Source organism: Podarcis melisellensis (assembly GCF_964234715.1).
Source record: "Podarcis melisellensis genome assembly, chromosome: 1".
Classification (NCBI taxonomy): Eukaryota; Metazoa; Chordata; class Lepidosauria; order Squamata; family Lacertidae; genus Podarcis; species Podarcis melisellensis.
The window spans coordinates 105,516,421-105,539,712 of record NC_138528.1 but is presented as its reverse complement, the minus strand read 5'-3'; the positions used below and the strand labels follow the sequence as shown (position 1 = coordinate 105,539,712).

The window sequence follows — 23,292 nt, the reverse complement described above, 5'->3', positions numbered from 1 at the left end:
AAAGATTGTGCCATTTCTATATTCTGGACACTTTCCTGCTGTGAAATAGTGATAGCAGGTAGCCTTGATCATGCAAACAGATTAAACTGCAAGTAGACCTACAGATTCTATTTAGTAAAATAGCACACAGAATATTCTGTGTTTGTTCTTATGTTGTTGTTGTAGTGTGTGTGTGTGTGTGTGTGTGTGTGTGTACACGCTGAAAGCACAAACACATTGAATATGCCAGACCCTGGTCAGTCTATATGTGTTCTGTGTCCCTTTAACCTGGGATTCTCTAAGGACTATTAATCAGCGGTTCAGTGGAAGTGGTTTATCTGCAAGCTGCTGGGAAATTCATCCAAGGAGAATTTTGCCATTGATAGGATAACAAAGCCATCCTTCTTCACTTGTCCACAAAACATGAGTAATCTTTCTGTCCAGTTCAACTCATCTAGTTACTCATTGCTGTTAAATAAAACCCAACAGAATACATCTCCAATAGACGTCTGTTGTGCCCGCCCAAACATTCTATGTTTACAGTGGGTTTGTATGCATTTGACTAATGCACCGATATGATCCTCCTGCATACTTCCGCTACATCTCTTGCATAAGTAATACATTGGCATAGCTCTGCCATTTGTCAGCCAGCAGTCTGCGAACACATTTGCTCGTCAATCTAATTTTAACCTTTTCTCACACAAGCACTTGTAAATCAACCAGGCATTCTGTCGTTCCCTACTCCCTGCTCTTTGTGGTAGTCTCCTTTATTTTTATTTTTCATTTAATGTGCTTTAGAAAACATTTTCCTTCTAGCCGGCAGGAAGAAAATTAAATGGGGCCTTTCTCTTTACTTCTAGAATGCTGATATGAGAATGCTGGGAACCTGTTCATTCCTAGGCCAAGGATAAATGATATGTCTGCTGAAAACGATTGATAATGGACCCAGCTAATGTAATTCGGCACTTTCCAAAATGAAAGACCTGCCCACCTTGAAAGGTAAGTCCTTTGATAAATGCATGGCTAATAAACTCACAGTACAGATGCCTAGATCCATTCTTGTCCTGTTGATCCCCCTCCCCTCCGGGGTCACTGGGGCTGAATCCATCAATGTATTTATAAATAATCCCTTTTTTGGTTTATTTTAGTCCAGAGCACATTCTTAGCATAACTGAAATGAAAGGGAACTTGGCTCATATATTTTGGTGAAACAAAAGTCACTGTTAATATGGTTTTATTCATGTGTGCTTTTAATGCCAGTTTCCCAAGAATGTTACAGTCTGGTATATGTAGAACTGCATTTGGTTTCTGTGAATGGTTTTCTTCAGCTGCCCCTGGTCTTGGATAGTGGTATGCTTTTTAAATCAGAGAGTAGGGTGTTTGAAAGTTTAAAATACCAAAGTGGTGGTGTCTTGAGTCTATAATTCCATTCTGTTTTGTGGCACCTTAAAGACTAACAAATTTATTATGGCATACATTTTGTTAGCTAGAATCTGCTTCATCAGATTCTGTGTACCTGGTGAAGCATACTCTAGTAAAAAAAAAAAGCTTATACCTTAAAAGCTTAAATGTTAAAAGCTTATAATGTTAGTCATTAATGTAACTCAATATATTGTTGTTTTTCCTCTATCAAAAAAACAGAACTTTGACTCTGATAAATCATTTGATTTGTTTCTCCAAGGTTGATGTAATCAAATTATTTTGTTTTGATTAATGAAATGTCAGGGAAAATTTGGGTACAATCCTAAAACATCTTAATGCACCTAAGTCCTATACAATTCAGTGCAAATTATGCACATAGTTAAAACATTTCATTCTCAGATTTCAGTATACCTAACTTTCTCTAGATTTCACCATTATAAAGCTACATTCAAACCAACTACATTCAAACCAATAATTTATTGCTTGAAAAGTATCTTAAAACAACACTCAAATTCTCAACAGATTCAGTCCCACTCAATATTTTCCTTTTCCTTTTAACCTGCACCTTTGGAGCACTCAGCACTAACTTACAATTCATCAAAACAAAATGCTTACACTGACGTATTCAGATCCAATAAACAAGTTGAAAATTATGGTGCCTGACAAACCTTTAGTAAACATTTTAGTTAGTCTTACATAACAAAGAGCTCAAGCAGTACTCTTCTTAGAATATGGTCTTGTTTAAAATCACTGTTCCCAGCAAATGAGGTTAGCAAGTTTCCTCAACCAACCTAGTTCATCTTCTGCATCACTGACACAATCTAACCATACCAATAAACATTCTAAACTCCATACATATGTACCTACACCATACACACACACGCAAACCCTTCAGAAGCAGCTTGTTATTGTTTAGTCGTTTAGTCGTGTCCAACTCTTCGTGACCCCATGGACCAGAGCATGCCAGACACTTCTGTCTTCCACTGTCTCTCGCAGTTTGGTCAGACTCATGTTTGTAGCTTCGAGAACACTGTCCAACCATCTCATCCTCTGTCGTCCCCTTCTCCTTGTGCCCTCAATCTTTGCCAACATCAGGGTCTTTTCCAGGGAGTCTTCTCTTCTCATGAGGTGGCTAAAGTATTGGAGCCTCAGCTTCACGACCTGTCCTTCCAGTGAGCACTCAGGGCTAATTTCCTTAAGAATGGATGCGTTTGATCTTCTTGCAGTCCATGGGACTCTCAAGAGTCTCCTCCAGCACCATAATTCAAAAGCATCAATTCTTTGGCGATCAGCCTTCTTTATGATCCAGCTCTCACTTCCATACATCACTACTGGGGAAACCATGGCTTTAACATACATGGCTTTAACTATGCGGACCTTTGTTGGCAAGGTGATGTCTCTGCTTTTTAAGATGCTGTCTAGGTTTGCCATCGCAGGCGTCTTTTAATTTCGTGACTGCTGTCACCATCTGCAGTGATCATGGCGCCCAAGAAAGTAAAATCTCTCACTGCCTTCATTTCTTCCCCTTCTATTTGCCAGGAGGTGTTGGGACCAGTGGCCATGATCTTCGTTTTTTTTTATGTTGAGCTTCAGACCATATTTTGCGCTCTCCTCTTTCACCCTCATTAAAAGGTTCTTTAATTCCTCCTCACTTTCTGCCATCAAGGTTGTGCCATCTGCATATCTGAGGTTGTTGATATTTCTTCTGGCAATCTTAATTCCGGTTTGGGATTCATCCAGCCCAGCCTTTCGCATGATGAATTCTGCTTATAAGTTAAATAAGCAGGGAGACAATATACAGCCTTGCCATACTCCTTTCCCAATTTTGAACCAATCAGTTGTTCCATATCCAGTTCTAACTGTAGCTTCTTGTCCCACATAGAGATTTCTCAGGAGACAGATGAGGTGATCAGGCACTCCCATTTCTTTAAGAACTTGCCATAGTTTGCTGTGGTCGACACAGTCAAAGGCTTTTGCATAGTCAATGAAGCAAAAGTAGATGTCTTTCTGGAACTCTCTAGCTTTCTCCATAATCCAGCGCATGTTTGCAATTTGGCCTCTGGTTCCTCTGCCTCTTCTAAATCCAGCTTGCACTTCTGGGAGTTCTCAGTCCATATACTGCTTGAGCCTTCCTTGTAGAATTTTAAGCATAACCTTGCTAGCGTGTGAAATGAGTGCAATTGTGCGGTAGTTGGAGCATTCTTTGGCACTGCCCTTCTTTGGGACTGGGATGTAGACTGATCTTCTCCAATCCTCTGGCCACTGCTGAGTTTTCCAAACTTGTTGGCATATTGAGTGTAGCACCTTAACAGCATCATCTTTTAAAATTTTAAGTAGTTCAGCTGGAATACCATCACTTCCACTGGCCTTGTTATTTGCAGTGCTTTCTAAGGCCCATTTGACTTCACTCTCCAGGATGTCTGGCTCAAGGTCAGCAACCACACTACCTGGGATGTACGAGCCATCCATATCTTTCTGGTATAATTCCTCTGTGTATTCTTGCCACCTCTTCTTGATGTCTTCTGATTCTGTTAGGTCCTTACCACTTTTGTGCTTTATTATGGTAGTCTTTGTACGAAATGTCCCTTTCATATCTCCAATTTTCTTGAATAGATCTCTGGTTCTTCCCATTCTGTTGTTTTCCTCTATTTCTTTGCATTGCTCGTTTAAGAAGGCCTTCTTGTCTCTCCTTGCTATTTTTTGGAAATCTGCATTCAATTTCCTGTATCTTTCACTATCTCCCTCGCATTTTGCTTGCCTTCTCTCCTCTGCTATTTGTAAGGCTTCGTTGGACAGCCACTTTGCTTTCTTGCATTTCCTTTTCATTGGGATGGTTTTCGTGGCTGCCTCCTGTATAATGTTGCGAGCCTCCATCCATAGTTCTTCAGGCACTCTGTCTACCAAATCTAAATCCTTAAACCTGTTCCTCACTTCCACTGTGTATTCATAAGGGATTTGACTTAGATTGTATCTTACCGGCCCAGTGGTTTTTCCTACTTTCTTCAGTTTAAGCTTGAATTTTGCTATAAGAAGCTGATGATCTGAGCCACAGTCCGCTCCAGATCTTGTTTTTGCTGACTTATAGAGCTTCTCCATCTTTGTCTGCGGATAATATAATCAATCTGATTTCGATGCTGCCCATCTGGTGATGTCCATGTGTAGAGTCGTCTCTTGTGTTGTTGGAAAAGAGTGTTTGTGATGACCAGCTTGTTCTCTTGGCAGAACTCTATTAGCCTTTGCCCTGCTTCGTTTTGAACTCCAAGGCCAAACTTGCCAGTTCCTTTTATCTCTTGACTCCCTGCTTTAGCATTCCAATCCCCTATAATGAGAAGAACATCCTTCTTTGGTGTCAATTCTATAAGGTGTTGTAAGTCTTCATAAAACTGGTCAATTTCAGTTTCTTCAGCACCAGTGGTTGGTGCATAAACTTGGATTACTGTGACGTTAAAAGGTCTGCCTTGGATTCGTATCGAGATCATTCTATCATTTTTGACATTGCATCCCAATACAGCTTTTGCCACTCTTTTGTTGACTATGAGGGCCACTCCATTTCTTTTACGGGATTCTTGCCCACAGTAGTAGATATGATGGTCATCCGAACTGAATTTGCCCATTCCCGTCCATTTTGGTTCACTGATGCCCAGGATGTCAATATTTATTCTTGCCATCTCATTTTTGACCACATCCAACTTACCAAGGTTCATGGTTCTTACATTCCAGGTTCCTATGCAATATTTTTCTTTACAGCATTGGACTTTCCTTTCGCTTCCAGGCATATCCACAACTGAGCGTCCTTTCGGCTTTGGCCCAGCCGCTTCATCAGCTCTGAATCTACTTGTACTTGCCCTCCGCTCTTCCCCAGTAGCATGTTGGACGCCTTCCGACCTGAGGGGCTCATCTTCCAGCGTCATAACTTTTATATGTCTTTTGTCTTTGTCCATGGAGTTTTCTTGGCAGGGATACTGGAGTGGCTTGCCAGTTCCTGCTCCAGGTGGATCACGTTTGGTCGAAACTCTCCACTATGACCTGTCCATCTTGGGTGGCCCTGCACAGCATAGCTCATAGCTTCTCCGACCCCTTCATGGATCACTGCCTTGCTGTGGCGAAGGGGCTTGAATAACTCAGAAGCAGCAATCACACATTAAATCAATGTGAGAGCAGGGATGTCTCCCTAGCCTTGCCTGCTAAGTTGCTGGTACTATCTTGCTCTGTCCCTGGAAATAAATTCAAGTGTGCCTCACAAATGCAGGCAGCAAGGAAGCCTTCATGCATGATTAAGATAAGGTTACCAGACGTCCCCGTTTCCCAGAGACAGTCCCTGGATTTACAAATCAGTCCCCTGACAAAATCCACCTACTTAGTAGGAAATTGAAAAGTGTCCCCGGCTTCATTGAAAAAAATCTGGTAACCTTAGTTTAAAATGCTTAAGATTTTAACATGTAGATGATAATGTGTAATGAGATCACATTTCCTTTTTTATGCATACACATGTCCACTCGCTACATGTGGTTATCTACATAGCATGTTACACATTTTCCCATGATAAAGTGCTTTCAGTTTAGGGAGATGTTGTCTAAGATGGTCCACAGACTCCAGAAAGAAATCCATACTCAAGAAACACAAGTTCTATACACAGATGTGCTACCTGAAAATATTCTTTGCCTCCACAAAATGTTACCTCTGCTGCTGCTTCCACACACATTGAAGTAGCACTTCATTCACACACACACACACACACACACACACACACACACACACAACACTACGCAAATTATCTCACTAAGGTGGTTTTGATAATATATATGATAAGGAACTGGTCTCGCTACCCTGATCTTTTTATACAGAGTGTGATATAAATCTAAATAACCAAATAAGAATAATCTACTTGGTATGTGAACTTTCAGCTTGTGATATGGATGTATTTGAGGCCTATAGGATCCATGACACTGGTCAGATTCAGCATCTGACAACAGCTGGACTAAAATATTTTGGCCTGTATTTTGAATGACACTTATGAAATCCAGCCAACTTTGATAGCGTTTACTAGGCAATATGAATAGAACTGCCTAGTTTTCTGACTTCCACCTGGGGAGTTGAATATTTTGGTTCTGGCTTTTCTCTCTCTGATTCAAATTGCCCCATATAAGTCTCTAAGTAGAAAAGGGAAATGTTTGTATATAATTTAGGTTTTCCCATTTTGAAAATAATTACCTGTTATTTCCCCCTACCCCAATTACGACGTATGTCAGAAATCTTTAAACTTACACGATATGCTTGGAAGACTATACAAAACTATACAATCATGAAGCGGAAACTTTGGCCCTCCATATGGTGATGGACTCCAACTCCCACCACCCCTGACCATTGACCATGCTGGCCGGGGCTGATCAGAGTTGAAATGACATCTGAAGAGCCAAAGGTTTCCCACCACTGCTATACCAAAATGAACTATTTTGTAGACTCGTTAGAATATTAGCCTTCAGTGTTGCATTAGGATCTATGAGGCCCGTGTATAGAACTGAAAGCAGTAGGCAATCATGTGCCCAGAAGGAGCAATATTAGGAAAGGAAAATCACCCCCTTGTTTGTGTACTGCTTACATTTGCGTAATACTGAGATGCTTCCCACAGCAGGGTGTTGAGGCTCAGTGAGGACAGCTTTCATTGCCTCTGAATGCTTGTTTGTCCACTGGCTTTTTGGATACTTTATACAAGGAAGGCACTAAGATACCCCTTTTTTAAAAAATTAAAATATACTATAAAAAGAGAGAGTATTTCATAAGCATTCTTGAGCATACTCACTTGTCATTTTGTATTGCACACTAAGATGAAATGGCTCTAGATTTATGTATTGAAAAACATAAGCATTGTCTCATGAGACCAGACTCCTATCTAGAAATAGTACTCCACTTCAAAGTGTGATCAGCCCAGTGTCTCTGCACCGGACTTTACAAAACCCAAAAACAAATTCCATAAAACTTGGCGATATTTTCTTATGTACTCTATTAGCAATCGCCATTAACAAATGAACTTTTATGGAAAAACACTGTGGGATGGCATGGCAAATGGATGGGATGGACATGATTTGCAATGCCATGCCCCATACATATTTGATAATATGGTCCCATAATTCTGGTTTGTTATAACTGGGGAAAACTCTTGTGCATATTATGTTGTCCTCTTTCTTCTTTTTCTTCCTTCTCTCTTGGTTAATGCGTTGTACATAATTTTCTATAAAGGGAAAGTCCCACTGGATGTATGTACCTCCAAGCAAAGATTTTTTAGGAGTGTGCAGCACTGACAATATATGCTTAATCTGAGAGACAGTGACATATACTACTTTCTTGAAGATACTTCCACTACAATTTCAGATTAGAATTTGCGTTAGGTAAAAGCCCACAAACACAATTTTGTTGTGTTCAGTATGTGCTCCTGCTTCACTGTGTCTCAAGAGAGAACTTAAAGATATGAGGAAATCCTGCACTTTGCAAACTACCTTGTATTTGAGATAGCAATGAGATTGTGAGTTCCATTCCACAGATAATGGGAAAGGAGGCTCCTTTGAAACTATTTGGTTTGGAAGTAGAAATGTGCCTAACTTCAATGCTGCTGTATTTATTATTTTTGCTGCTCCAGTTTTTCAAACCATTTAATCTGAGGATTATAGAAGATAACTGCAAGCTAAACTATCTGGGCAGGCCAAATAAACTGATTACATATTAACTCTTTTGTCCTACAATCATCCTAGCAGACCCATATAGAAGCACTGGTTTCATCATATAATATGTGTATGGGACAGGAAAACAGTTATGTTTAGATTTTGAGGGTATTATTTTTTAAAAAAAATGCTTGGCATTTTCAGTTGGAGGGCTGTGCCCCAGTAGCTCCAGAGGACCAGCCCAAATCGCTGATGAACAAACATGAAGGCCAAAGGCTTTTAAGCCATTTTCACAGGAGAGATTTAAGCCCCCTCTTACTTCTTCCATTAAAATAAATGGGCTTCAGTGGGCTTAACTTTGATTTTCTTCTGAGGGTATATTCCAGCCAATAGTGAGTTGCTTGATAAGGGGAGATATAAGTATGTGTTTAACTGTTCCATCCTGCCTGGATTTTGCCTTGTGATTGATCGTATATGTACCAGCCAGTCCTTTCTGTTTAATTATACTTATACCTACAACCCCACTGACATTTGTACAACCTAAATATCATGGCATGCTATCATGACATGAATATAATCTCATACACACAGCATGAGTCATGAACTGAAACTGCCAAAAGCATTTTTCCTGGAGAAGCTTGAGCCCTTGTCAGATTTCAATTTCAATTAATGGCATCACATGCCAAGCAGTGCTTCATTTCTAAAATAAGAGGTGCCAGGAGGATCTCTATTGCCAGGAAACCATCCCTGAACCTGGAAAGTTCTGAGTCCTAGATATGTGGGTGTTGGCTGTGGTTAGTCATACATGAGAAATGGGATCAGTGTCACACTCTTCAATTTTATTTCTTCCCATGTTCCAGAGCTAAGTTATAGCATTAAAAAGCCTTCCCAGATATACAGGATGAAGGTGTGCCTTTAGTTTACTGGTGGTTTCATTTTTTAAAAAGCTTTGTTTTTATTAATAACTTTATTGTTTTATTCTTTTTGCAAACCGCTTTGCTTTTTTGGTTTTTACAATCAAGCGGTATATAAATTTTATGAAAATAAATCAATGGCTGAAACAAAGCCTAAAAGCAAGTTGAGCAACCATTTTGTCTCAGAAACACCACTAGAATCACACAAGTAGAATGTTTACTGCCATGCCTAGCCCCACTGTTTCAGAACAGCTCAAAAACTTTGCTTTGCCTGGCATTCCGCTGTTCGCCTGGCCTTCCCTATAATAAGCTGTGTGTGGTCACACCCATAGCTTAACATCTATGAAGAAGCATCTCTTTAATGCTTCATCATGTTACAGGCTTCATCTTAGGTCAGCGTGATCTAGGCTGAAGCAACTGCACTTAGCAATGGCTTCTGATGACTAAAAAGAGAGAGAATAAATAGGGTTCAGGCTGATGTACCCACTGTCACCCACCTACCCCATCAAGACGGTGCAGAGCTTGTCTGAGGCCCATGGCATGAATATTGTTAGAATAAAGTTATAAACTCAACAGCGTAAGTCCAGCAGGCCCCTGGCAAGGCCCCCTGCCCAGCTTAGCCTCTGAGGCCCAGAGCAAGTGTACCCTGCTGCCTCATGGGCCTGCACACCATGACTTTTGGCAACAAGTGCATTCCAGCCCAGCATTCACCACCATAACATAGGTTGTGCATGTTGGCCTCTATTTTTGCATTACCATCAAAGTACTCAAGTTGCTGGGCAAGCACAATCAAACCTTTTAAACTTGTTTCTTCTCTTCTTTTTCTGTTCTTAAACTGCTTTGCATTTCTTTGCTTGCCTTTGCTTCTTTGTTGCATTTCCCTGGTCATTCATTTTTTTGCTTTGTTTTCCCACTCCTCAGTAGCTTGGGGGGAGTGCAATTTAATATGAAGCATGTCCAAAACAGGACAGGAAAGGCTCAGAGGTAGAGCATCTGCTTTGCTTGCAGAAAATCCCAGCTTCAATCCCCGACATCTCCAGATATGAATGGGATGTCCCCTATCTGAAACTCAGGAGAGTCACTGCCAGACAATGTGGAAAATACTGGGATAGATGAACAAATTATCTGACTTTGTATAAGACAGCTTCCTATATTCCTAAAGCTCCCCACCTCCCAAAAAGAATTCCTCTTTGCTACCTCGATCAGCTGCCATGGCTATTACAAATATGTTCACCCCTTTCCCCAGCCTCCCTGGGCCCTGAACTAAGAGGTACAAAGAGCACATGGCAGCCTTTTGAACACATAAATAACATTGTCAGATCTGGCCTCCATGCTGTTCTGAACAATAACTATGCCCCTACAGATGGCGTAAGGGAAGGTCCAATAGACACAGGGACCTGAGAGTGAATATTAATGTGTGTGAGCACATCTGTGAAAACAGAGATGAAGGAACCCCTAGCATTGCACTGCACTCAGAGATGTTGATGGAGTAGCCTGGGGATAGTCATAGAATGCACATCTGCATAAACTGCCCAAGCGTAACATCCAATATTCAAAGGTTCATAACTTTAGAAAACTTAACAGATGCTCAAGCATTTTCCCACCTCAATGATGTATTTGTTTTTTCTATGCACTAACTTTCCTCCCACTGTTTCCTATGTTGGAGAATAGGGAACAGGGTGCAGAAGAGATCATTTGTCTTTAATACAAGAGGAAGGAGCCGTTATGGCACTCCCTTCTTATGTCTAATATATCAGGAAAAAATATCCCCAAATTTCTAGACAGCATGATAAGTTTGGGATGTGGAATGCCAACCATGTAAAGTCAGAACATTTTACTGCTACAAAAGAAAATGGAGTTAAAGTTGAATTTATTGCCTATGATACACTAGAGGGCACTCCTCCAAACACACTAATATATATTTATTCATTTGCATGTAGATCTCCTAGCAGTTGTGTCACCTTTTGTTATCTCTTTGGGAAACCCATTATATAAAATGAATGTATGTTGATATAGACAAGAGTTAGTAATGTTTAACAGACTGTCAGTTGTATTATAGCTTGGCAAGCATTATAGCCAGAGGTGGTGAACCTGCTGCCTCCCAGATATTGTTGGACTCCAGCTCCCATCAGCCACAGGTGGCAGTAGGAGGGTTATAGTCCACCAACACCTGGTGAGCTTGAGGTTCCCCAACCCGCCTTAGAAAAAAATTAAAGGCAGCACCAAGCATGTCCAGTGGAAATTACCTGTTAACTAGAAAACATATGGCAGGTTATTTATCCAGGATACCTATCAGATTCCATTGGTACTTGAATTATTTCCAGTCTGTCAAACTATATTTTGGCCAACCTACGAATGGCAGCTATACTTCAACTTCATCCCCGTTCCATTTAAATGAGCTATGCATGCATGAAAAAGTTAGGATATTAGAATTTTCCATGATTTCATATCGTTTCATATAGATGGAGCAATATATTGGAAGCTGTTCCTCCAGCAGACGCTGGGCAGGAAGTGGAAGCATATCCCAAGCAGTATTAGAACACATATTAGATACACAGAATTTCATCCAACCACTGCCGCTGTGCCGGTTGGCTTGCCCAAGTATGAGTGGGAGGTATTTAGGCCCATGATATCAGTAGTGACATAGCTTCTTCTGTATAGCCAAGCAATCCTCTGTGCCTTAGCTGTTAACTGTTATTCAAGGATGCATTGAGCATATCCTATCATCCTTCCCCTAACTCTTTAGAAGCAGCAAATAGTAACAACATCGCCTCTCCCCATACCCAATCTCTTCCTAGATCTTTTCCTTTCCACTTTTGATATTTGGATTATCTTTCCCCCCTTCTTGATACAACAGTCTTCCAGGCATATAGAACAAGGCTTATCAGTTTCACCTTAGACAGAAGATGTGAACTGATAAAGCATCACAGCAAGGTATCTTTCCTCTGGCCTGTTTCTTACTCCATGGAGATTTGATATGGTATTTTATGAGATGAAGACAGGAACACAAAGGAGCAAAAATGCAGCTCATGTATACTCTGTGGAATTGTGTGGATAAAGCCTTAGAAAAAAGTATTGCATTGTAAGTGGTATGTACTAGTCACAATCCAATGCAGAGGGTGAAATCCAGTGAAATCCATTCTCAGAACATCTTTTGATCAAGTGGAAACATCTGCAGACATTAGAGAAGGGGAAGTGGTTTTCCCTGATTTTCCCTGCAACCCTTTCCACACAGTTCTGGATGGTCCTCTAACCCTCTGGAGCAGTTTTTAAGTGGCTGTTGTTTTTATGCTAAGTATAAAGTATATTGGTGCTTAAAACACACTTTAAAAAACTCATCCCCTTCTCTTATGTTAACACATTTGCTGGATCAAAAGCCATTCCACAAGCAGAACAGCAGTGGTGGGTTTCACCCAGAGTCAAGCAAACTTATATCGATGCATTTCAATACAATATGCATGTTAACATTAGACCATGAAATTAGCACTTTTCGCTGCTTAAACTCAGGGACCTAAAAGATGCCCCTCTCTGCAGCACAGATATTATAGTAAATCATTAGTCCACAAAAGAATATTCTGAAAAATAGCAATTGCAGAGGGTACTGAAAACATCATGACAGTCATTACGTATTTATAAAATGATCTCATGTCTGAACCTTTTCTATGCAAACAAAAGTACAAAAATCACATTTGTCTTCCATAGAAACTGACTCAGATGTCTAATATTCTTTCTTGAACATAAATAAAAGGAGAACTCATTATATTTTATCTATGTTGGCTATTCAGACATTTATTTCCTATTAATCAGGCTGAACATTAACTCTAGTTGACTGACTCTTTTTATAACAGACAGAATGTTGTTAAGTAGGGATGATTCAGCAGCTATGTTAACGTAGGAAATCAGTGTAAGAAGCAAGACAGCATAACCCAGACTGCCTTCTAGTGCTGACGGCATTCAAAATGCCTACAACCTGGCAGTCCATGAATTTGGCACATGGTGCCAGATCACTGAAGTGCCTAAGTAATGAAATTTTGCTGATGTGTGTGTAGAAAGGGGGGGGGGACCTTCCCCAAGAGGTATTTCCATTTTTACTTTGCAAAAGTAATGAGTATCTTGGCATCAACATCTTCAAAATTTGGGGGCAGTGTGAGGTGCTCTGTCAGGTCTTGCCAGTCATACCATGGGAATTCAGCAGAATTACTGGTATGTAATATATGACATCAGGTGTATATTTTGGTGGGCATGGCTTGGCCAAAATGGCCTCATGGTCCAAATGGAAAGGCCTGGTGGGACTCATTAGCAGGGGGAGCTCTCCACCCCTGCTTTATGGCTACTAGCAACCACAGCCAGCCACCCCAAGACATCCAGGTATGCCCTCTACCACTGCAGCACCACCCAAGAATTTCAGGTGTATTCTGGAGTGAAAGTTAAGGATGCTGAAAAATCAGCCAAATGAACAGACAACGGCATCTGCAATAGCGCCTGTTGCCCCACCCCTCTGTAAACGACACAGAAATGACTGATTTCTTTCTTTGAGGGTGAAAAAGAAGCAAAGGTTAAAAACTAGGAAATATCTTGATGCCTGGAAGTATGCTGCTTCCCAAAGAAAGAATATCAGCTGACAGAGGGCGGGTACTCAAGTGGTCTTCACATATGCACTGAACATGTTAATGCAACTTAAGGTTTTTTAAAATACCTTCAACATTCCCAGGAGTGACCAAACTGCAGCTTGGGACCTGAGCAGTTCCAGTGCAGCTCTGCAGCCTTATCTCCCTGTCTTCTCCTAGGTAATCATGGTCAAGTTGGCAGGAAATGAGAAACTGGATTATCCAGGTGGAAGTGACAGAGTTGGCCGAGTCCAATGGGGACTATGGTTGTGGCAGTGAAGTGGCATAAGCCACACTAAGAATGCTGTGAGATAAAAAAGGAAAAAATGGGAGCCAGAAAGCACCTGGGGTTTTATCAGATTCTATATATTTTAGATTATAAATGCAAACAAATGAGTTGCATGCAATTAAATTGTATGAGTCCAGGGCAGCAACAACATCCCAAACCATTGCATCATATTATTTGTGAAATGTTAAACCAAAGGTTATGATTGGCTGCCTTTATTCTATGTCTTATCTTAAAAACAACAACAGTGTGCTGGTTTTGTATTGATTTTCTGTATAGTATCAGCTAATCATTAACCAGAAGTGCCTTAAATACTTTCAGGAGAAATGTTGAACAATTGAATAATAATTGTTGAAAACAATTTCAATATTTGTTGAAAACAATAATCAAGTTGAAAAAGGACCATATTTTTACCATAGCTTTTCATTAGTTATTTTTGTCTATTGATACCTCTTCTGTTTAAAACTTGTCCCATGTTATAATAATAATAATAATAATAATAATAATAATAATAATAATAATATTTATTTATTTATACATACATACATACATACATACATACAACACCCATCAGGCTGGGCTTCCCCAGCCACTCTGGGCGGCTTCCAACAAAATATTAAAATACTGTAATACATCAAACATTAAAAGCTTCCCTAAACAGGGCTGCCTTCAGATGTCTTCTAAAAGTCTGGTAGTTGTTGTTCTCTTTGACATCTGGTGGGAGGGCGTTCCACAGGGAGGGTGCCACTACCGAGAAGGCCCTCTGCCTGGTTCCCTGTAACTTGGCTTCTCGCAGTGAGGGAACTGCCAGAAGGCCCTCAGCGCTGGACCTCAGTGTCCAGGTAGAATGATGGGGGTGGAGACGCTCCTTCAGATATACTGGACCGATAAAATCCAAAGTCATTATCCTTATTTGTGTGTATAAATTAGTAGTCTTAGTGATCATTATAAAGGCATATATATTAAGACAGAAGCCTGGCTACAAAAATGCAACCATGTACTGTAAGTCAGTCAAGACTTCAAGTTCTTTATTCAGATTGTTATCATTTTGGTGATTAAGCCTATTATTGCTTTAAAAACAAATGAACACCAAAAACAGAATTATCTTCAGACTTGCAGAAAGTTCCAATGTTAAAATTCCTGATCTCTTTTACATAGGAAACAGGTGGATAAATCTTTAGCTTTTTGTGCCTTGCTGAGTCAGAAACCTGGGAAAGAATTAATCGGTCAAAGGTTTTTGTTCTTGAAGAAACTGCAGCTGTTGTGGGTTGTAACTGTTCACCCACATAGTGGTTTGGGCTGAATTGCATTCCATTGACTAAACTGGAAGTGCACTAGACCAGAAGATCAGGTGCCAGAAATGATCAAACTAAAATATTTCATACTTATGGCACTGACCCATCTTTTGAGCTCCTCTCTCCTTCCAGTCCCACCCACCAGCCTCTACCCCATGCCATCCTTTGCATGTCTCCACTTTATCCCTTATGAATTCCACAAAGTCAATTTGTACCATGTTGGTGTCACAGAGGAATTCACTTAAAAAGCTTCTCTGTGCCAGGGACAATAGGCAGCATTCCATATGGCATCTATCCAGGCCAGATCAGGGGGGTGGAGGTGGTAAAAGAGTGGCACATGCTGCAGGCAGCAGATCCTCCAAGTCTCCCTATTTTCCAGGGACAGTCATGGATTTACAGAAGCCATCCCAGTTTCTGATTTGATCCCGGAATGTTTTCCGTGGAACGTCCTTATTTAAATTGGAGAAATGTTTGAGGGTATGGTGGCAGCAGGTGAGGGGTGGCAGCAAACAGCAAACTACCTCCTCCCTTTTTCATACCTGTAGCAATGCAGAAGTGAGTCCTTTTGAAATGGGCTTCTTTTGAGGGTATGTACTCTGCTCAGGGGTTGAGGAGGAAAGGAACAGCTAGCTAGGACAGGAAGGTGCGCAGGGAGGAGCAGAGTTGCCAAAGAGAGAAGCAGCAGAAGAAAAAAAATCAGCCAGCAAGGTGACACAGATATTTATGGAAATCCCCAACTTGTGATTCCCAGCAACTAGTATACTGCTGCATACTGCCGTCAACAGTGAAGATAGAATACCACTCCCTGAATTTAATTTTTTAGTGCAGCTAAACTCCCTGAATTTATCCGATTCTCTTTTGAAAGCCACATGGAAGCTTTTCCAGAGGCTTCCATTGGGCACCCTGAACATGCAAACAATACACCTATTATAGCCACTTTCCTGCTACTGCACTGGATACTTCCGCTCTGTTTACAGGTAGATAGCCGTGTTGGTCTGCCGTAGTCGAAACAAAATAAATAAATTCCTTCCAGTAGCACCTTAGAGACCAACTAAGTTTGTTATTGGTATGAGCTTTTGTGTGCATGTATCTGAAGAAGTGTGCATGCACACAAAAGCTCATACCAATAACAAACTTAGTTGGTCTCTAAGGTGCTACTGGAAGGGATTTTTTTACTTTGTTCCACTGTGTTTGTGTTTGTGTACTTGCTGCAGCTCTCATTTTTGGGAGCAGTGAACTACTACGCTGTCAGCTACTTTCCAGCAGCTGACCAGTATTTCCCATCGAGTCTTATATCTCTTCCTTCGGCCTCAGAGAGAAATAATCAGTCATGCACTTTTTCTTATAACAACTAGTTTTCCACTTTTTTTTTAGTGCAGCTAATTCTCAGTAATTGAGAAAAAACAGCAGCCAAAAAGGGGGCAGCCAAATAGCATTATTTTAAGTACCAAACAATGCAAAACACAACGTTGTTACATTCTGGTATGGCAAAGACCCTTTTTGTCAAGCTATTAATTTGCACTTGATCTTTGGGCAAGTAGGGGAAGGCAGCTATTAAGGCAAGAATGATTTCAGCTACCTGAGGAATTTTTTTAAAGACAACAATAAACGAAACCTAGGAAATCCCCTGGCTAGACCTACCAGCTTCAGGAATGTTCGTCACATTGCCTGGAGCACACAAAGTAGCACAAAGAACATGCCAGACAAAGATAATATTGTCTGTGCTTTCCATTGCCTTAAGAGATGTGTCATAAACACCCAGGTGACCTACCTAGCCATGTGCTTGAGCATATTTGTCCAAAGAGCAAACCAAAGAACTTTAAAAACAGCAACATTTTGCTTCATACAAGAGGAAAAGATATTGAGTTAATATGCTGTTGTTTATAACTGGAAGCTTTACAAAGCAAAGAAACCAGCACCTGTCACTACAGTAGCTGTAGTGGAGTAGCTGAAAATGAAATAAGAGGTTGAAAATAAAAGATCCGTCATAGTTTCTTCATGATAGACAACCCCAGCATGTAATGTAATGCTTTGCTGTGATCCTGATATATATATATATATATATATATATATATATATATATATATATGAGAGAGAATAAATAACTTCACTGACAGCACATCAAGGACTTTCCTTTTAAAACTGGGACTTGCAAAAACAGGGGATCAGTCTTGGTGAGTTATAGTATTATTGTCACCCTACATGAATGTGGTTACCAGTGCTGATTCCTGATCATTGGTACCGGTTTGGACATCACCCTTGAAGAAAATATTTCTTTTCAGATGCTGTAGGGATGTGCTACAGGACACAATAGCCATCGTTTGGCACTGTGGGGACAACAAGACCCAAAGGGAATTGGTCCTCTTCCTACCTCCCTTCACATATTGTGATCCAAGAGTCAGGAGAAGCCTGGGGCTTCCTCCCTCTCCTCCCCACATATGACCTCTTCACACACACCCAAAATTTGGCCCTGAGTGGGTCAGGAACCCCCCCCCCCAGGACAATGCATGGTTTAGGGGGGTTGTAATATACAGTTACTGATTGTCATGATTGTCATGATAGCACAAATGGGAGGAGAAAGAGGATCCCATTGAGGGGTGTAGCTGGGACAGGGACACACTGAGGCAAGGTGGGGGTGGGGAAGGAGAGGTTGGTGTAGGAAGTACTCATGATGTGATATGTTAATGTGTGTCTGTACAGAAATTCAGCAGTCATGCTATCTATCTAACCAAATAATCAAGGCTCAAGAACTAATTTCTCCCTTCACTCCATTATTTTAGTCACTGTGCAAACCTAAAGAGTCTAACCTCACATTTACACATTGTATAATGAAGATAATATATTATTTCTTAAACCCTTTCCAATTTTTAGGATTCTTTCACTAACAAAAAAAGAAAAAATGAAAGCCCGCAGGAGAGAGTTTATTTGTACCCTTCTTTCCTTTAGAATTGGATTCACCATTCTTGTCTCCATTACTTCCTTTAGCAATGTTTGAAAGGCCGTTCCAAGGTCGTGAAGTCTTAGTCAAGCATAATGTATAAAAGGTGCTTGAACATCACAAGATTGTGTAAGTCATGTCTGTAAAATCCAAAGTTTGCATTTCTAAAACTTCAAAGGCCACAGTGTAATATTTTTGCCTGCCAAATAGTTATGTTACCAGGAGATGGCAGCACTTTATATAAACACAACCTGTATATCAAGCTGTTTTCTAAAACAGCATAAGAAGGACTCTTCTCTGCCGCTCATCCAGCAGTGCTTCAGTGTCCCAGGTGTCCAGGATGGAGCAGTGTGTTGGGTGGCCAAAAGAAACAGTGCATCAGATCACTGGAAAAGACTACAGCAACTATAATTATAAGGGCAAACTCCCCAAGCTCTACACCAGGAGTGAGGAACTTTTTATTTAATCTAGCCTTGCTGGCCACCTGTCAATCACCTGGCATCACAATGACATCAGCAGATAGGGCACTTTGATGTTCCAAAATTAACTGATGTGCTGTGGAGCCAAAGCCTGGTTTTTGCAGGCATCAGTTGCATGAGCAATTTAACCATGGAGAACTCACTAGCACAGCTGATCTAGTAGACTTTTGTTCTACTCTTCACCAGCACTTTAAAACACCTGTATGGCCAACAGGTGTGGGGCTGGCATACATGGCTTGATAGAAATGGCCTTGTGGGCCAAATTTGGCCTGAAAGCCTGAGATTCACCACCAGTACCCTAAACTGCTGCTAAATATGAGTCTTTCTGCCACTTGGAGAATTTATACTGTCGGCAATCCTTTTCTTTTACAGTAAGCCCATGCATGGCAATTTAATCTCCTCATTTTCCCATGAAACAATTCTTGTACAAAAACCTGCCATTTACCACAATAGAGTAAATCCTTTACAAAGCTATCATTTATGTGGTAGTTACTGAGATTTCTGTATGATGACTGTTTCACACATGCAAATATATGTGAAATATAATTTTTATTTTATTAGAGTTGAAAGGCAGGATATAAATATTTTAAAATACATGATTCAATTGCTTAAGTTCTTTACTAGCTTGAAATTCATATACTGTAATTCTTAGGTGTATGCGCACATTAAGAAATTATAATAATACAATAGAAAGAAACACTGGAACACAGTATTCTCACAGGCAGGAGAGTCATTTTTCTCTCTACTCTTTATGAGTGAGCCCCATGCCTTTCATATGTGGGCACAAATGGCCCCAGAAGGGTTAGGTGGAACTAACAGCACCCACAGGTCAGTGAAGTAGTCCTTGGGACTGCACATGACAAGCACATGTCTGCCTGTGGTTTAGTGAGTCTACACTTTGCGCTGGCAGGTTTGCTACATGCTGATAACATTCAATAATTCCTCCCCTCTTTGTCTTTACCAAGCCTTGTAATCTCCTGTCCAGTGATCTAGCTACTCACAACTCATGCACTAATATGTGCTACTTGATTAAATCTGAATCCAACCAAAAGTGCTGGTGGCTTTCAGCTCTTGTCATGCTTAAGGAGTATTGCTGAATGGAATTGTATTACCTTTAAGCCCCAAGATGAACTTTAAGGAGCCACTTCCTAGTCCTGAAATCCTGTGAATTACATTGCCACTCTAGGGAGGCTTACTCAGTAGGCCTTATTTCTGAGTAAGCATGTATCTTATTACACTGCACATCATATGATACATACATTCAAACAGTCATTATTTTCTCATCCCTGACCCTGGTCACCCACTGCCCTGTTTCTCCTTATTTGTGCAATTGAAGAATGTCATATTCACATTTTAGGGCAAGTTGTCAGGAGTTGACATTATCCTAGGTATAAGCTCCCTCCCATCTAGAGAACCCAACTGGGATCTGGGAAGAGAATAACGGGCAGGTAATGGATGCCTCTCGCCTCCCTTGATGTATTTATTTATTTATTATATCTATCTAGCTCCCTTCCTCCAAAGGAGCTCAAGATGATATACAACATTGTTCATTAACAAACATCAACAACACTTCCATGCTGACCCACAAACACCCACCTATAGTTCTTTGCTCTCCTATGGTTGCTCTTCTTTATTGTTGAGGGTGCATGGTAGTGGGAAGTAAATTGGTACAGGCTTCTGATTTGGATTGGGGCACTATGACTTCCTTTTCTTCAGAACTGATGTGGACAGATTAAGCATGCATATAACATAAAATGTAAGTAGTGCACAGCCTGTCATTCCACACACCGTAGCTTCTGAGGAATATTTTTGAACTGTTGATAACCTGCTGAAGAACAGTTACTGGTATACACACACACACACACACACACACACACACACAAAAAAAAAAACACCCTAATATATTATTTCTCTAAGCAAAATAGCAAATGCCCTTCTGACTTTTAAATCAGTAGAAGACATGCTGCCATTTCCTGCCAAGGTCGTGGGTTTGATCGCCATTCAGGCCACCTGCATATTCCTGCATTGCAGAGGGTTCAACTTCAACTACAGAAACCTCTGGGTCCAACTCTATGATTCCATGATTTTGAAGCCATTGTACTGTGACTCATAAATGTAAATTAAAAACGCTCTTCAGTTTGCTTACTTTCTTGCTCCCCCCTGCCCGCCCCCTGCTTCTTTCCCCTTATGATTACTCGCCTTGTGTTTACCGAGGGTGAGGACGTGATTTTTCGGTCTGAATATGGCATGTCACTGCACCTCACTACAAGCAGCCTAGGGAACCATTTGAGAGATGTTGTGAGTCATATTTCCTCCAATAGTCATCTTTAGGACTTGTGGAGTAAACTCCCTTGCATATAAAGCTATTAACTCTTGAAATCAAAACTATGTTGGTAACTGAACGGGGGCAGAGTTCAGAGGGAGCTGCAACTGGGGTCAACCTTAAGGGTGGGTGAATCCGTCAATGTGAGTTTCTCGTTTTTCCAGTCTTCCATATTTCCACATCAGTTTGTGATTTTATTTTTAGTCCTTATGGAAATTCAGCAACATTTTTGTTCACCATTTCCACATATAGGCACATTTTATCTTATTTTGGTACCCATTAGTTGGCTGGGAACCTGCACTTCAAAATTCAGAGAGATGCCAGTTTTGAAGGATGTATGTATTTCAGTTCTCTTATTGTTTTGGAATGTGCAAATTAGTTAAGTTTGCCTTTCACTTGTAAATGAATGAGATTTCTCTCTTCTCCCGAGTCAGCACCCAGTTGTCTGTGGTGGGTCTGTATTATAGCCAGCCTAAGACTCTTTGCTGCTTGAGGAGGAGTAAATAGCACTCCATCCCCTCCAGTCAAGGCACAGAGCACCAGAGCCTAGCCAAGTCTGAACCAGTAAATTCCACATGCATCACTCCATCACCCTGGCAGCACAAAGACAACAATAATATATTAAATAACTAACTATCTTCTGCCCTTTCATGACATCCAGTTCAGGGCTGCCTTAGGTAGGCTTAGCTCTGTGCCACAACAGAAAAGTTGCCTCTACACATAATATATTCAGCTATTCAAAAATTAGCCACTTATTTACCTTCCTGGCCTGAAAGCTTTGCTGTTGTTTTTTAACAGACCATTTCTTTCTTTCTTTCTTTCTTTCTTTCTTTCTTTCTTTCTTTCCTGGTCAGATGTCAATCCCATTTGCATGTCTGGCTATTTTCTTTCACCAGTGAAGAGCGATGTGAAATTTGTCCCCCTTTCTGCTCCATTTCTTCTCTTCTATACTCCCTGCCACTTCATCTCAGGGAATCAAAAGAACCCATAGTATTCGCAGCAGTGGAACGTATTTATTTCTTCGTTTGATTATTTAGCCATTTTTGAACTGTCCCTTCACTGAAAACATTCACAGGGCACTTTATTTTTTTAAAAAAGCAAGAAAGTAATTGTAAAGATATAGCCCACATTTAAGAAAAACATTGAAGCAATTCTCATAAATTACACAAATGGCATAATTAAAAGCACGGTGGCCAAGTAGATGCCTGAGGAAAAACCACAAGCTTGACCCTGAGTACAAGAGCACTCTCCCCTCCTGTGGTTTCCAGATAGATAGATAGATAGATTCCAGCAAATGGTATTCAGAAACATTACTGCCTCCAACTGTGGAGGCAGAGCATAGCCATCATGACTAGTAGCCTTCAAAAGCTCTCTCCACCATGAATTTGTCTAATCCTCCTTTAACTCCATCTAGGTATATGGCCACCACTGTTTCCTGTGAGTACAAATTTCATTGTTAAACAATGTGCTTCACGATGGCGAACTTTCCTTTATCTGTCTGGAATCTTCTGATATTCCACTTCATTGGATGCCCATGAGTTCTAGTGTTGGGAGGGAGGGGGTTTCTCTATCCACGTTCTCCATGCCATGAATAATTTTAATTGCAAATTGGTTTGTTGTTTTTTATGGTAAAGTGCATTGCGAGTCATTAGTTGGCTATAAATATAGCCAATGACGAAAGCATGAGTGAATGAATGCTTAGCAGGAGTACCATAGAAAGGAAATGGCTTGCAGTGAAAGGGGTTTTCCTCCCAAATGATCCACTGAGTGTCCTGACTTCACCGTGACTCCTACTCATGCCTAATCAGATAAATTCAGGCTCTTAATGCAGGGAACAGTAGTTATCATCTGAAGGGCATAGCTCTCACCATTCAGGTAACAGGTGAGTCAAGGCCTCTAGCCTGGAAAAGGGACATAGATAGCATTGTAATAAAGCAGCTGACTGGAGCTTAATGTTGGGCGGGGGTGAGCTAAAATAGCAGGGATATTGTTTCAGATGTCAATTGGGGATGAGACAAAAGTTTTCAGGAAGTTGTGCTTCAGCAAAATCTAAAATCCTGCTCTTTGATTCATTCAGGGATATATTTAAAGTGTGTGAGAGTGAAAGAGAGCAAATTTTTGTTTCATATAGTCAGCGCTTTTTTTCTAAAAAAAAATGTTTAGGGGTACCCTCATTTTCTTACTCATATTGAAATACCGCCCCTCAATGAGGCCAAACTTAAATTCACAAAATGTTTAGGGGTGTGCGTACCCCCAGGGGAAAAGCACTGCATATAGTTATCATGAGATGTTAAGCAAAGAGACTTGTGCCTTTGATGTGCTTAGCACACCAAACAGGCCCTAAAATCCCCATAATGTGAGGAATATGCTAGTCTGCCACACACAAAAATATC

The 23,292-nt window shown here is 40.6% G+C and overlaps 1 protein-coding gene across 1 annotated transcript in view; it reads left to right on the top strand.

Moving 5' to 3' along the window:
* The window catches only part of ITGB6 (integrin subunit beta 6), a 68,233-nt gene that overhangs the window by 1,256 nt on the left and 43,685 nt on the right, over positions 1–23,292 (top strand). Inside the window, exon 2 of the mRNA XM_081928922.1 lies at positions 840–978. The gene's annotated coding sequence lies outside the window, so the exon portion shown is untranslated. The remainder of the gene's footprint in view (positions 1–839; positions 979–23,292) is intronic.